Source organism: Stenella coeruleoalba (genome assembly GCF_951394435.1).
Source record: "Stenella coeruleoalba genome assembly, chromosome: 8".
NCBI lineage: Eukaryota > Metazoa > Chordata > Mammalia > Artiodactyla > Delphinidae > Stenella > Stenella coeruleoalba.
In genome coordinates this window covers 29,859,256-29,871,692 of record NC_137154.1, presented here as the reverse complement: position 1 = coordinate 29,871,692, position 12,437 = coordinate 29,859,256, and the positions used below count along the sequence as shown (strand labels likewise).

Sequence of the window (12,437 nt, the reverse complement as noted above, 5' to 3'; positions counted from 1 at the left end):
GCCAGTTACTGTGCCAGACCAGCTACACTCAGTATCTCATTTCATCCTCTAAGTAACACAAGGAGATAGGTTTGTTTTAAAAATTGCACAGATGAGAAAACTTCCCATGGCTAATAAAGTAATACATGGCAAAACTGAAAAATACAGGCTAACTCCAGACCCAAGCTCTTTACCTCAACATGCTTGGTACCACCAGGTCACATATCCCACGCACCAAGGATTGTACCTTTGCCCCTCCAGAACCACTCTCTAGCCTCCACCACTCAGCTCTATGCTCAGGGAGGCTGGCTTTCATGAACTGTGTCAACAGGGTCCCCCATGCCCTAGTTTCCATTTGGGTGTGGCCAATGGGAGATGCCCACAGGAGACTATTAGAGGTAGGATAGGAGAGAGAAGAGTGAGGTTGGGATGTTCATTCTCCCAGTCCCATTCCATCAGATCACTGGTTGGCAGTGGCCATGGTTCTCTACCAAAACCATGACTTTTACCCTTTGACCCTCTCATGGAGTTATATCTTTCTCCAGGTTCCAGTAACCACCCCATTTCCTGTCCCTTTGGACCTAGGGGTGGTAATGACTCCTGACCCCAGGCTGTTACTAGAAGCAAAGTGCTTCACCATCTCTTGTTGGCTTTCATTAACCCTGTCCAAACCTTTGTAATAATCCCCTCATTAAATCCTCCTGAATTGCCTCATTCCAGGGGCCATCTGTTTTGTATTGGACTCTGATTGCTACAGCCTGGGAAATAGAACCTAAGAACTAGGTAGGCAAAGTTAATTCCCCTAAAACAAAATTAATGTACGTGGCACAGACCAACCCTAAAAAGAGGCTTTCATATACTCAGTGCAGAAAATTCTCTTTAATTTTTCTCTTTTTATCTCTCCCTGAAGATAGAGTTTATGTCCCATTCTCTTCCTGACTTGCCAAGGAGACAAGGTTATTTTATTCATTCAGGGTACTTCCACTTGAAGTTTGCTATTTCTTCATCCGAAAGTTTGGAAAGTTCAATAAAGCCTGAGACCATAACAGATGTTAACACTTTAATATAACCCCTTTTTGTATTACTAATGATGCTTGATTGCTTTAAGTTTCATAGTAAAATAAAATCAGTTTGACTTTATTTTAGAATGATGAAACATATTGAAGTCACATGCTATTATTTCAAAAGAGGCTACCAGAAGGAGAGACACAGAAGTTAGTAAGATGGGATCTATTACCACTGGTCTCCCTAGTCAACTATCTTTTTTTTTTTTTTTTTTTGCGGTACGCGGGTCTCTCACTGCTGTGGCCTCTCCCGTTGCGGAGCACAGGCTCCGGACGCACAGGCTCAGCGGCCATGGCTCACGGGCCCAGCCACTCCGTGGCATGTGGGATCTTCCCAGACTGGGGCACGAACCCGTGTCCCCTGCATCGGCAGGCGGACTCTCAACCACTGCGCCACCAGGGAAGGCCAGTCAACTATCTTAATAATAAAAATTGGTCTATTCAGGGAGCCAATTAAATCCTCCTATATTCTCCTTCATTGACCAGAATGATAATGGTTTTAAAAGTGGTCCAGTTGGGAAAAGGAAATGTTTCCCACAGAAATAATATACCAGAATTTCTCTGTATTACAGAGGCACAATTCAAATCCAGCATTAGTCTTTGAGATGTTTATCTGGTCTTCCCTGACTCCACCCCTCCCCACTGCCACTGCCCTAGTTCAAGAGCTTCCTAATGGGTCTCTCTGCCTCTGGTATATTCCTCTTCCATTCAACCCTCCATGCTCCAACCCTCCATGCTCCTCCAACCCTCCACGCTCCAACCAGAAAGTTCTTCCTACAAAGTGAGTCTGATCATGTTTCTTCCCTGTGTCAAACCTTTGGATGGCATCCCATGGTTTACAGAATAAAGCGAACTCCTGAGAAATGCAAACCAGCCATGGGTATCTTTCTGATTGTCCCTACTGCCTTCCATGACCCCAGGATCTATGCTTTAGATAGCTGTGGTACCCCACCATTTTATTTCCTGGATGTAGCCTGCTCTGGCTCTCTTTCAGGGTCTTGCCCGTGCTGTCCCTCTGCTTAGAAGATTCATTGCCATCACCCACCGTAAGCCTCCTGAGTGTCCCCTCATGGTCAAGAGACCAAGTTAAATGTCACCTCTCGGCTAAAGCTTTCCCTAACTGCCTCCCCACAATAGCCTTCTGCCACCTTTCGTTTCCTTCTCAGAGTTTTGTTTTACTTTGTTTTGTTTTAATCTACTAAATCTCTTTTTCTCTTTGTTCAAAATCATATCCTTTCAGAATAGGGAAAATTACTAAATACTAATTCTCTTTCATAATGCCATGCCCCTCTGAGTCAATGAATCTTAATGAAATATTTGGAAAGGAAATGTTTATCAAGCACCCACTGAAGTACTACATGCATTTTTTACATACATAGTTTTATTTACTCCTCACAACACCATTATATAAACACTATTATCCCATTTTGTTGATGAGGAAACTGAGTCTCAAAACAGAGAAACATTGCTCAAGGCAGTACAGCTGCTGGTGGGGAATCCAGAATTTGAGCTCACGCTCTTTCTGACTCAAAATCTATGATTTCTCCATTATATCACCATTTTCTCTTATAAAAGTTGATTCACAGACTTTTAAGACACCGTCTTGTTTACATAGCCTGTTACAGATTTCAAAGTACTTTCAGAGCATTATCCGATTTGATCACCAGTAAACCTGTTAAGGCAGGGTGAGGGACCTCACTTTACAGATCGGAGAGTCAGAAAGGAGAAAGATTTGCCCAAGGTCATTAAACCAAAAGCTGGAGGCGTCAAGACTAGAACTCCTGTCTCCTAAGCCAGTGCTCTTTCTATACAACAATACTGTCTCCAGCAGAAATATTACATTTTCCTCCTGGAAGGAAAGAAGGTTTGGATCTTCTAGACAATTTAACTGTCTGCAGAAGCTCCACATGAACCTCCCACACATCTTGCTCTTTTGTCCTACCTTAGCGACAGAGGACTTAAACCTCTGCCCTGATTGGTCACATCAGCTAAGCTCTTAAATGAGGGTTCCAGCGTGGCAAGCCAGCAGCCAACTTTGACCTCAGATATAAGATTTAATTTTTGCTTTTTGTCCTATGCTGTATTTTTTCTAAAAATGTAATTAGTTCCTAATTTTAAAAAAATCTGGTGTCTAGCTTCTCTTGGAAAAAAGAAAGCCAATACTGCTAAAATCACAGGATGTGATGATGAGATGAGACAAGCACTCTCCATTTCCTTCTTTTATGGACTTGCTGGCTCTGTAGGCTCCTGAGTTTCCAGCCCAGGTCCCACCATGAACACTCCCTGTTGACCATGACACAATGCAAAAGGGCTTGCAGGAGCACTTGCCACAAATTTGCTTTCTTCTCTAGTTTTCTTCTCAAAGGTTAGCTCAAGGCTCTGCCTTCCTGGAATGATTCCTATTCTCTTAAGCACTGAAGAGCATCCTCAACCCCTTCACGCAGGGATAAAGATATCAAGCATCACCTGCTCCTGCTAGTATCCCTTTATGAAGGCTCATTCCATCTGTGCTGGTGATTACTCTTCCCTAAATGCTCCAAAGGAAAAGGGCACTGGTGAGTGGGAAAGAATTGCTCATTGCAGGGGATGAGAACTTACTTCTGTCTATTAGGCTTTTGTTCTCTGTCTAACCTTTCCTGGTTTCTGAATAACACTGCAGAGACATTACCATAATGTAAATGACAAAAATATTCCTCATTAATCACTCTGGGCCTCAGTTTCCTCATCTGTAAATGAGGGTGGTGAATCCTTTGCTCTCTAAAGGCCATTCCAGATCTAACATTCTCTGATGCTATGAGGGACCATCTTTAATATAAATCCAATTCTTGTCTTAACAGGGTTTAACTTCCTCAACTGAAATTCAAAATGTGTCCTGATTTTCAGGTAGGAGAACAGTGTTTTAGTTTCCCACAAAGCCAGGATACTTCCTGGGTATATATGAGGCCCTATGGAATTGTTGAAAGAGCCTTAGGCTAATAACCACAAAACCTGGCTGTGCCACTTACCCACTATATGGTCCGGGCAAATCATTTTCCTTTTCTGGGCCTTGGTTTCCCCATCATAAAATGTGAGCAATGGATTAAATTGAAACAATCTGTGAAAAATATGAAAGAGAAATTAAGGAAACACTCCCATTTACCATTGCAACAAAAAGAATAAAATACCTAGGAATAAACGTACCTAAGGAGACAAAAGACCTGTATGCAGAAAACTATAAGACACTGATGAAAGAAATTAAAGATGATACAAACAGATGGAGAGACATACCATGTTCTTGGATTGGAAGAATCAACACTGTGAAAATGACTATACTACCCAAAGCAATCTACAGATTCAATGCAATCCCTATCAAACTATCAATGGCATTTTTCACTGAACTAGACAAAAAATTTCACAATGTGTATGGCAGCACAAAAGACCATGAATAGCCAAAGCAATCTTAAGAAAGAAAAACGGAGCTGGAGGAATCAGGCTCCCTGCCTTCAGACTATACTACAAAGCTACAGTAATCAAGACAGTATGGTACTGGCACAAAAACAGAAATATAGATCAGTGGAACACGAGAGAAAGCCCAGAGATAAATCCACACACATATGGTCACCTTATCTTTGATAAAGCAGGCAAGAATATACAATGGGGAAAAGACAGCCTCTTCAATAAGTGGTGCTAGGAAAACTGGACAGCTACATGTAAAAGAATGAAATTAGAACACTCCCTAACACCATACACAAAAATAAACTCAAAATGGATTAAAGACCTAAATGTAAGGCCAGACACTATAAAATTCTTAGAGGAAGACATAGGCAAAACACTCTATGACATACATCACAGCAAGATCCTTTTTGACCCACCTCCTAGAGAAATGGAAATAAAAACAAAAATAAACAAATGGGACTTAATGAAACCTAAAAGCTTTTGCACAGCAAAGGAAACCATAAACAAGATGAAAAGACAACCTCAGAATGGGGGAAAATATCTGCAAATGAAGCAACTGACAAAGGATTAATCTCCAAAATTTATAAGCAGCTCATGAAGCTCAATATCATAAAAACAAACTACCCAATCCAAAAATGGGTGGAAGACCTAAATAGACATTTCTCCAAAGAAGATATACAGATTGCCAACAAACACATGAAAGGATTCCCAACATCACTAATCATTAGAGAAATGCAAATCAAAACTACAGTGAGGTATCATGTCACATCAGTCAGAATGGCCATCATCAGAAAATCTACAGACAATAAATGCTGGAGAGGGTGTGGAGAAAAGGGCACCCTCTTGCACTGTTGGTGGGAATGTAAATTGATACAGCCACTATGGAGAACAGTATGGAGGTTCCTTAAAAAACTAAAAATAGAACTACCATACAACCAGCAATCCCACCACTGGGCATATACCCTGAGAAAACCATATCAAAAAGAGTCATGTACCACAATGTTCATTGCAGCTCTATTTACAATAGCCAGGACATGGAAGCAACCTAAGTGTCTATCAACAGACGAATGGATAAAGAAGATGTGGCACATATATACAATGGAATATTACTCAGCCATAAAAAGAAACGAAATTGAGTTATTTGTAGTGAGGTGGATGGACCTAGAGACTGTCATACAGAGTGAAGCAAGCCAGAAAGAGAAAAACAAATACCGTATGCTAACACATATATATATGGAATCTAAAAAAAAAAAAAAAAAAGGTCATGAAGAACCTAGGGGCAAGATGGGAGTAAAGACACAGACCTACTAGAGAATGGACTTGAGGATATGGGGAGGAGGAAGGGTAAGCTGTGATAAAGTGAGAGTGGCATGGACATATATACACTACCAAATGTAAAATAGATAGCTAGTGGGAAGCAGCTTCATAGCACAGGGAGATCAGCTCAGTGCTTTGTGTCCACCTAGAGGGGTGGATAGGGAGGGTGGGAGGGAGACACAAGAGGGAGGAAATATGGGGATATATGTTTATGTATGGCTGATTCACTTTGTTATACAGCAGAAACAAACACACCATTGTAAAGCAATTATACTCCAATAAAGATGTTAAAAAAAAATCTGTGATTGTGGATGCAAGAAATACACATCCGTGATCTTGAGTAGCAGTGGTCATGGAAAAAACACTGGACAGAAAGTTGGGAAACCTGGGTGCTATTAATAGTTCTGCTACTCACTAGGCTTGTGACTTTGGGAAGTCACACATGGATTCTCAGGGCCTTCATCCCCATTAGCATTTGCCACTTTTGTGCTATGTGTGTTTGTTTTAAATCTGGGCAGCATCATTCATCTTCATAATCACTTGGACCCTGTAGGCATCTGAGTTTATTTCTCACCCTTTCCCCAGAAGTTTCATTCATTCAGCTAGTATCTACTGAGCATCTCTTGGAGTGCCAGGACTTTTCTGAGAGTTGGTGATATAGTAAGAAGCATGCTGCCCCAGTGAAGCTGACTTTTTAGTGAAGTTTATGGCTCTATCTGGTACATAGAGCAACAGATAGAGCCATAAACTTCACTAAAACGTGAACATTTTATCCTCATCCTTTCCTCACTAGCATCCTCATGTCCTTTCAGTGGTGTGTGCCTTGCCCCCACTCACCCCTGTTCTTATTAATCCCCACCAACCCTGCAAGCCAGTGAAAGCAAGAGTGTGAGTAAATATTAAAAGTAAATGCACACTAATGGATAACCCTTCACCCCAAGGGAGTGGTGTGCACAGGGTTCTGGGCTCAAGAGAATGTGGATTTAAATGGCTGTGAAGCTACTTACTGGCTGTGGGACTTGGGTCAACTTGCTCAACTCTTCGGAGCCTCAGCTTTCTCATCTGTAAAATGGGGATAACAATAGTACCTACCCTTCGGGGGAGTTTTAAGGTTCAGTACGATAATGTATGTCAACATTCAGCACAGTTCCTGGCTTGGCAGATTTTAAATGCTGAACACATGATCGCTATTATGACCAGTATGAGGCCCAGACAGGGCATTTGTGGGTAGGCTGATCTCAGAGATGTTCTGAGAGAGGAGAGACCTTCCCACCATCCTCAGTCATGCTAATTAGCCTATCTGAAGGATGGCAGATACAACACCTCAGTTCAGAATCACCCTCAGAGAGATACCCCAGGGAGGGAATCAGCCACAAGATTGCAATTCGACCCTCTTGCTGCTCAGTATAGGAAGGAAAATCTTTGCCAGTTCCAGAGACAACACAGCATTCCCCTGGCACGCGGTTTTGACTTCCAGTGCCAAAACACAAGGCTTTTTACAAAGCCCTTGTTTTTCTGCAAATGTGTTTGTCAGGGTCCTTGTTTTACAGATAATGGATTTACAAAGAGGCCTGTTCTTCCTTTCTGGCACCTTGAAAGGAAAAAATCCCTGAATGGGAAGAAGGATCAAGTGGCTGCTTTGCATGTACGGGTGTCTCTTGCCTACAGATTGTGCCACAGTGTTAGAGGCTAGGTTTCAAAATTACACAGTGCTGACAATTACCCACAATTAGGCTAATTATATAATTACACTATGATTATCTGAAAGATAACGTTAAGTGTTCACAAAGAGGATGGATAGCCCTGAGGTAAACCTGAGGGGGGTGGGGGAGGGGAATCGAAGGGCAATCAAAGGCGGTTCCCTGGGATCCCAGCGCTTGCGCTAGAGGCCAGGCACCAGCTTCCAGCCTCCCGCCCAGCCTCCCCTCCTCTCTGCTCTGGAACAAGTCCCTTCCACAGCCTCAGTGGGCTGGTTGCCTTTCAGGTGACCCCAAAATATTCCCTTTACCACCTCTGTCTGTTAAAACAACAAATTATCAAGGACAATTGGGTTGGAAACCATATCTAAATTTCAAGCCAACACCTCAGCCACGCTGCTGACATTTAAAGGCAAGCTGTGGGTGCATTCTATATTTCCACATGTCACTTATGGGCTTATAATTCTCAGATGGCCAGGCCAGAGCTATTAAGCAAAGGTTTACACTGGCATAAAAATTACCACTCTCTGATGGAGGGCCAACTCCAGAACCTCTGGTCTGCTCTGAATACTGGCTGCCAACTTCACATTTTGATAAATCCATGTTGATCTCTGGAGGAAAAGAGGCAGCTTCACAAATACACACAAGTAATATTTGGGGTTACTATTTCTGGTCTCTTTCCTGGACTCTCCTGGACCAGGATTCTCAATATTCATTCAACAAAGAGTTACTGAATACTAATTTTTTTTTTCTTTTCCAATCTCCAAATTTGATGTTGGAAGCAGAGCAAGGAACAAAACAATCAGGGTTCTGCCCACCAGGAGTTTTATAGGCTGGCCGAGGGGATGCATTCTTCTTTCAAGTGGGTTTGCCCTTTCATGACTATGGGGGATTGCTTTATTGTTCCCAGTTGTTCACTCTTCCCTCTAGCCATGCTGTTTGCCATGGGACTTGGCAGTTCCTCCCCCTAGAAGATGGAGTTATTTCCGTACCCCACTGTTGGTGGGCTTGGCCATGTGACTCGCTTTGACCAATGGAATCTGGCTCAGAGTGACAGTGAGTCCACTGCAAGCTTTGTCCTCAAGAGACATCACATGTTTCCACTCCTCTCTCAGGGAACCTCCAGTCTCTACCATAAAAAGAAAATGCTCCATGTGCCCTGATGGTCCCAGAAGAAACAGGAACACATGCAGGAGAACTGAACTGAACTTGGAGCCAAATCTTACCGGGGGAGCAGACCTGAACCATGCTTTCTGCCTGGAGCCAAGCCCAGCAACCCACCTAACATCAGCAAAGCCACCCAGCTGACCCTCTGATGTATGAGTGAGAAATAAATACTAATGGTTGTTTGCCATTGAGACTTGGTGCCCATTCTGTTACACAGCATTTTTATGGCAATAACAGACTGATACAAAGACTTTTTGAAGGTCCTCATAGGATGTTCGTATAGGATGTGTTTAGTACAGGATGTGTTTCACCTAAAAAATATGGTGAAGAAAAAATTCTGGAAGGATACAAAGCAAACCTTTAGAAAGAAGTTTGGAGAAAGGGAGTCAGGGTAGAGGATGAAAAGGGACCATTTGTTCTTCATTCTATATTGTTTGACTTAAAAAAATTTCAGTAACAAGCATTATTACCTTTGCAATTTTTAAAATAAGTACATTTTAAAAAAACAACATGTCATTTGAAAAATCCAAAAAAGGGAAATTGAGAGAGATGACAGACACTTATCAAACTCATTGTGTTCTAGGCACTGTGTTACGACTTCTTATACATTATCTTACTTAATTTTTACAAGAATCCTGCAAGGTGGGTGATACTATCCCTGTCTTAAAGACAAGGAAACTGGACTGAGAAAGTTCTGATAGCTTGACCAAAACCAAACAGCTAGTACACTTGGAAGAGAATATTTGAATTCAAGGTTGCCAACCTCAATGTTCTCTCAATGTTCTCTCCTTCATATTATATGATTGTTGCATGCTGTTACAGATGAATGAACGCTCAGGACCTCAGTTTCCTCATCTGGAAGAAAGAGAGGTTTGGACTGCATTTTCTGTAATGTTCCTGGTAGTCTAAGATTCCATGAGTGAAAAGTCACATTATGCAATAAAGATTCTTTACTTTCAGAGGAATACAGTCAAATTTCCTTTAAGTAGAGTGCTCCCCTAGCTCATGTAAGTGCTCATTATTTCTGGATCATTACTGTTTGACATAGAGATTTGGCTGAGAAACTTGAAGCTCAAGGGTGAGAGGCCTCTGCCTACTGAAGACCAGTCGAATGTGGATAATGGCGTCTGTTACTATAATGCGAGTGTACAGGAAAATGTGATTCAATTTATAAAAATTGTATCAAATGCAGCTTTCCAGGAATTCATCTGTTGGGTACAACAAGGTACATCTTGGCTATATTATCCAAATAAGTTCCACCTAGCAGGCAGATGATGGTAAAGTTTAAGAAGGAAAAAAAAGAATGGAGTTTTTAGAAAGTAATTCCATCTCATCCCACTCTATTTTAACTTGTTCTTGTCTATCACACCCTTATTTCTAGGTAATGCAGAGACCTTAAATTTGACCAAGCAATGGATGATGCACTTTCTTTCATTAACAGATAGATAGAAGAGGATTGGTCATGAGAAAATCCTTTCCAATGTCATTCCACAGGATGGAAAATTGGGAAGGGGGAAAAATGGAGGGGAAAAAGCAAGAGCCCATTCTTTGTCCAACTGGCTTTGTTTATGATGAAATTCATAAAATGGTTATGGACACTGTGTAATGTGAACCCCCAGAGGCTTGCTCGGGCTTCTGCTAAAAGCGAGGGTCCTAAGAATGCCGAAGGAAAAGAAGCCATTAAGAAAACTTGCAATCATTTGGGGGCATTAAGAAGATCAAGGCAGGTTATCTGGATGTCTGGGAAAGTCGGACTTGATGACTACTTTCCAGGTCCATATGATTTAACACACAGGATTCTTATTATAGTCAGTATTCTGCCTTAGGTGAATGGCCCCTCTCCCCATCCCTGCTCATTTTTCCTCTGAGTCTCTGTGGCTTCACCCAAGACAATGTCATCCATTCTTATTGGGGCCTTTGTAAACTGAAATACCTCCAGACTAAGAAGTTAGCTTCGAGAGCCAGACATCTATTTCATTATGAATATCTGTCTAGACATAAAAGGGATCACTCAACACTTCCTGCCATGATTCTGGGAGCACCACAACAAGAGCAGACCAACACAAGACAGACACCCCACCCACCCGGGCTCTGACTAACCTTAATAGATTAGACTTTCAATAGAAGGAAATAGGGAGGCTTCTCAGTTGGTAGAAGTAATCACGCTGTGTGCAAAGACTGATTTTATCTGCTGAGTTTGTGGTTTTCCCTTCTAAAGGCAGGGGTGGTTTTCTGGTTTTCAGGGAAGTACAACAGGTTCAGCCTTACTAGCCCTTGGATTCCTTACCAAACCAAAAGGAACAAGAAGAAAATGTTGGTGGATTGGTTACTTTGTCCACAATTGGAAATCTTGTACAGAATGGCTGACCTATAGTCAATAGGTGAAGTGTGGAATGCAATTTGCTTAGGAATCATGTTAACTTATACATTTCTCCCACTCACTATCCTTTCTGCAAAATGGTGATACGGAATGTAGACCACTTAGGGCTGATGAATTCACAGTGGGGTTGGGGTAGGGGATCAAGTCTTTTGCCTCAAGACAGAGGTTTTTCCAAGAGAATTCTCCATCTAGATTGTTATTTGAAATCTCTGAGCAACCTCTGTCTTTTAATGTACACATTCTTAGAAACAGCCTCCTTAAAGTATATTCTTCCCGTGTTTTCCATGAGGAGACCGAGGCGCCAATATAAGCATCCAACTAGATGTTGGATGTGATAAAACAAAACAAGACTTGGGAAAAATAGAAAAATAACCAAATTAACATTGCTTCCCTCAAAATTATGTCATTAAGAGGCCACATGTCTATTCTATCAAGGCTTCTTTTGCACCTAACCTTCTCTTACCTCCTTGGGAGAAGCTCTGAGTCACTTCAGGCACATGGAAAATTTAATCCAAATACCTCAGAATTATTTCTTTTTTTAACCAAAGAAAATTGACATTCCCTACGATGTCCTACTCTTTTCATGCAATTCGGTACCTAAAGATTTTTAGTATTTCCAAATGTCAAATCCCTCATCAAAGGATTATTTGCAGCTATTAAGGGCATTCCAAAGAGTGCAACACAGACGTTTAAGGTAATTTTAAAGTTTTAAACAATTATTTTGGATTGAGCCTTTCTAAGGAGGTGGCCACTTTGAGGAATACTCTGCCTTTTGCATACATACATTCAGGTCTCCTTTTTGCACAAACTACAGAGGGTCCCAGTCTCATTGTATTCTATGTAAATAGAACTTCTTGGGATTTGGAAACAGGAGGACTCTATGTATATCCTACTCTGTTTGGGAAAATGTAATACTATAACTCAAGAGTCACTCTCCTAGTCTTCATAGCAAGCATCCTTTTCACCAGTCTAAGTCCAAATTTCAGACAATTTTTTTAAAGTATATTTTTATCCTGAGAAATCACTGGGTGATGGCCCTATTTTATTGCTAAATTCTTTGTCATACTTATGAGCCTTTCAAAGCAATAGGAACTACCTTCTGGAGATGTTTAGGTTTGTATATTTTCACATCACACTGTAAATATACACACTGTGTATATTTACACATCACACTGTAAGGACAAAAGTGGCAAAGTTAGAAACATTTCTATCTTGAAGTTAATGAGCTGTTCAGGGTTAGTCAAAAGGCTCAGATTTTTTTTTTTTTTTTTGCGGTACGCGGGCCTCTCACTGTTGTGGCCTCTCCCGTTGCAGAGCACAGGCTCCGGACATGCAGGCTCAGCGGCCATGGCTCACTGGCCCAGCTGCTCTGCGGCATGTGGGATCTTCCCGGACCGG

At 41.6% G+C, this 12,437-nt stretch overlaps 1 long non-coding RNA gene across 2 annotated transcripts in view; it reads right to left on the bottom strand.

Annotated features, from left to right (window-relative positions):
- The window catches only part of LOC307190356, a 69,593-nt gene that overhangs the window by 40,806 nt on the left and 16,350 nt on the right, over nucleotides 1–12,437 (bottom strand). For both annotated transcript variants that reach the window (XR_013829466.1, XR_013829467.1), the window contains exon 4: nucleotides 4,049–4,137. This is a non-coding gene — a long non-coding RNA (uncharacterized lncRNA). The remainder of the gene's footprint in view (nucleotides 1–4,048; nucleotides 4,138–12,437) is intronic.